A 4,291-nucleotide genomic window follows, 5' to 3' on the forward strand; every position below is an offset into this window, starting at 1 on the left:
AAGTGATTTCAGACTTCAAGCCTTGCCATGCTGTATCAATTAGCAACTGTGAGCTTGTTTTCCTAAATATCTTTGTATGCATGATTTTTGTCTCCATTACCACCATTAATTCTAAGACATTGTGATCTTGCCTCTCTATTACCTACATCCCTTACTCCAGTTCCCTCCATTACTCGTATTAAACTTCCAGCAGCCCGATTTGTTTTCCACAGTGTCAACAGAGTAATCTTTTGTTTAAAAAAATTAAAATGCATCATATAGTTCCTCTCTTTAAGCTCTTCAGTGCTTTCTTTTTTTTTTTTATTTTTTTAATGTTTATTTATTTATTTATTTATTTATTCATTTTTTAAAACATTTTTATTTATTTTTGAGACAGAGAGAGACAGAGCATGAATGGGGAAGGGTCACAGAGAGAGGGAGACACAGAATCTGAAACAGGCTCCAGGCTCTGAGCTGTCAGCACAGAGCCCGACGCGGGGCTTGAACTCACGGAGTGTGAGATCATGACCTGAGCCGAAGTCGGACACTCAACCGACCAAGCCACCCAGGCGCCCCTCTTTATTTTTGAGACAGAGAGAGACAGAGCATGAACGGGGGAGGGTCAGAGAGAGGGAGACACAGAATCTGAAACAGGCTCCAGGCTCTGAGCTGTCAGCACAGAGCCTGATGCGGGGCTCGAACTCATGGGCCGCGAGATGATGACCTGAGCCGAAGTCGGCTGCTTAACCGACTGAGCCACCCAGGCGCCCCCCTTCAGTGCTTTCTTAATGAAGTTAACTTCTATATGGAGCCGCAGGATCAAGCTCCTGGCTTCTCAGCACCTTCTGATTACAATTTCAAGCAAACATTATGATTTCTTTTTTTCCCCGTGCCTTTATACAAACTGTTTTTTCCTCTTCAAGGCCAGCTACCTCCCAATTCCAGTTGACAATAGTTATCACCCTTCAGATCTCAAATCACAGATCACCTTCCCAAAGCCCATTCTGTAACAAACATTACTGTCATATGTTTGTATGTCTCTATACTTCTTCAATGCTGTTTTCACAACTGCTAATTATAGACTTTTAATGATTTGCTTGCATCTCTATCAACCACAAGACTGTGTGATCCTTGAGTATAAAAACTGAGTCTGCCATATTCATCGGTGTCCCCAAGACTTTAACACCATGAAAGCCAGGGGGGACTCTGGCTATTTTTGCTTAATAGTGTGTTTCCAGCTCCTCTCACAGTGTCTTCCCACGGTATGCAGCTAGCAAATATTTGTTGAATTGATGAATAATAAATGAAAAGCGAAAGAAGGCAACATGCCTAAACTGTAACACTGTGGGTCATTAAATCTATTATCAGTACAATGAAAATTAGGTAGGGGACTGTCAGCTGTCTTTTAAATATCCTTCTTCCTCTGCAGTTTTTATATGAGGGTTCTGCTTTCTGTTCTCACCACTTGCATAGTGTGAAGAGCTGTGCACAAATATTTGCCTGAGATTGCCATTTGTATAGAGAAAAGCCTCATTCTTTGAGTTGGATAATTCGTAAAATGTATATTGTAATGGTTTTAAAAACTAAATATATATTCAGGATTCAGAGTGGATAGTTACTCACAAATATACCACAAAGTTTTAAGTTAAGGCATATAAGGCAGTGTAAAGACCTAGAAAAATAGAAACACCTAATAAGTTTAGTAACACATAAGAGAAATTGCGGTTGCTTAATTTTGGTTCAACTACTTGGTAAAAAAAAAGTAATTATTCACAAGTAGAATGATAAAAACAGAAATATTTGTATTGAATGCCCAATTAATCAATAAAAGAAAATGACACGTATAAAACTAAATATTCAGATTTTACTTAAACTGCCTGGGACATAAATTTGATTCTTTTCTATATTATTTTCCTTAAAGCTTTGGACAAATTTATGCACCAATTAAATTTATAAAAATGGTAGAGATTGTAAAATTACCTTTTCTCCTTTATTCTTTGGGAAATCATCCTGAAGTTTTAAATGTATGGCTTGGGGAAGAATAGCCTTGATATTTCTTCATAATTTGCTATTAATTTCATATAACCAAATATGAATGCATTTTTCTTCTTGGGTATTGCTGACAACCTCCAGGCACCACACCCTAATTTGTGAAATCACCTAGATGTAAATGGGGGAAAGGGAGAAGGTATTTTTAAAATGCAGCAGTTTAGCTAGACTGTCCATTTATTTGGAATATGTAATAAAAATATATCTTTCGATAAAGAAATAGTAATTTGATCTTAAAAGGTGGAAATATCTCCCTCTTTAAAAGCAATAGTCCTTTTTATCCTGATTTACAATGGCTAATTTCTAGTCAATGTCTACCACATGGCAGGAAATTTATGTGTACCTTTATATATCATCCCTTGTGTTTCTAAAAACAACTAATTGAATGGGAATTATTCTTTTAGTAGAGATGAAGAAACCAGGCTCAACATTTTTGAAGGAAGCACAACAAAGATATTAAACCAGAATAATTTTTTTTTGCTCCAAAGCTTTGTTCTTATGATTTGATTAAATGTTCCCATAGATCTGTGTACTTGAGAAGGCTATGTATGATATCAAAAGTGAAAGTGGGGTGTGATCGGTCTGTTGAATAAATAGTTTTTTAATACTGTATGGATGGGACAAAAAAATAAATACCATCTTTGAGCTATTTATCATGCATTCTTGGTTGTGTCATCAGGGAAATTGGAGCAAACAGCTCTGTCAGACATTCCAAAAACATTTCCGCAGAACTGAGGCCATATGAATTGATCTTAGCAGCTAACTAAAACTGCAGGTTGAATAAAGGGTATTGGGCATTAAAAATGGAGGAACTACATTGTCAATAAGGTATGAGAGCAAAAATTCATCACATCAATTTGCTTACGTGGGCTCCGCACAATTCAAAGATAAAGCAATCTGACCAATGTTGAATAATGTATCAGCTTTATTAAACTTTTGCATCCCTAAACTGAAGGCTCCCACCCAGGAGAGGAACACCCAGTAGGCTGTATATATGTGTGTGTAGAGACACATAGAGTAGTAGCAGGTACATGCCTACTGCGGGTTACTAGAGCTCAGAGAATTAGAGAGGATTCCTACCTGTCTATTACGTTCAGGTTCTTTCTTGAAGTTCACCACTAGGAATCCCTTCCTGCCCAGTAGATGTGGGAGTGAGGAAAGACGTTTGAATGAACAGAAATAACTTCCTTATTACTATTTCCCTCTAATTAGAGTGGAATGGAAGTTTCTTCATTGACACATTAACATTAGTGATAGATGTGTCTAATGTTTTATAGCTTTTTCTTCTCTTATTTGTTTTAGCCATTAATCCAACAGTCAACCTCTTAGGGGAAAAAGAAAAGGTAGAACTACTGAATCATCTTCATGAGGCTCTCTCCATCTGTCCATTGCTTCTCTGAGTTTTCTGAATCCCGGGACAACAGTTCAGCTTTTTTTCCACAGGAAGGTCCTGAAAGGGGTCTGAATAGTTAACTCCAAGATCAAGTTTCCTTTCTATTCTATTTGCCATTCAAAATATACAAGCCATATCCAGTACAATTCACTGAAAGTGATGCAGTGAGCTCAAAGGACAGCCTAAGTACACCTCATTCAGTAACTCAGCCCCGTATGTGAATCCCTTATATGAATAATATGAATACCTTTTGCTGATCCAAATCTCAAAAAGTCAGCAAGGCTGATATGATAATGTATTTGCCTTGAATCTTAGAAGTAAAAAAAAAAAATTCAAATTCATTAAGGTTAGATCAGAGGAATCATAAACCAAATATTTTCCTAACCATTTTATTATTCTTTTCATCTCCAACAAGTGAGGTTTTGCCCTGATGCCCAGGGAAAATCTGGCTTCTTCTGGCAACTTCAGCGTAAACTGTTTTCCACCCAAATGAGTGTAATTCCTCAGGTCTTTTGAGGCTGAATCAAATTGATCCCAAATTTCTCAAATGTCCTCCTCATAACATTAACACAGCATTAAATGCATGACATTAAGAAAATACAAACATATTCCAGCACCTAAAGCATTTATTGAAAGCAAAAGTGTGCTTCCAGAACCCAGGACTGATTTTCATACAATTCAGACCCGTGCAATTCTTTTGCAAGACCAAAGTCTTAAAGCATGAAGCAGAGACAGGATGAAAGAAAAACAAATCTTAGATTCAGTTCTTTTAGAAATTTGACATCTTCAGGGATAATGATGCCACTAAATTTTCAATTTCTGGAAGAAGGAAGAATGCACTTATGTAGACAGCATCTCCACTCAGCAAAG

This window comes from Panthera pardus, unplaced genomic scaffold (assembly GCF_024362965.1).
Source record: "Panthera pardus isolate Hobbes unplaced genomic scaffold, ASM2436296v1 HiC_scaffold_10, whole genome shotgun sequence".
NCBI lineage: Eukaryota > Metazoa > Chordata > Mammalia > Carnivora > Felidae > Panthera > Panthera pardus.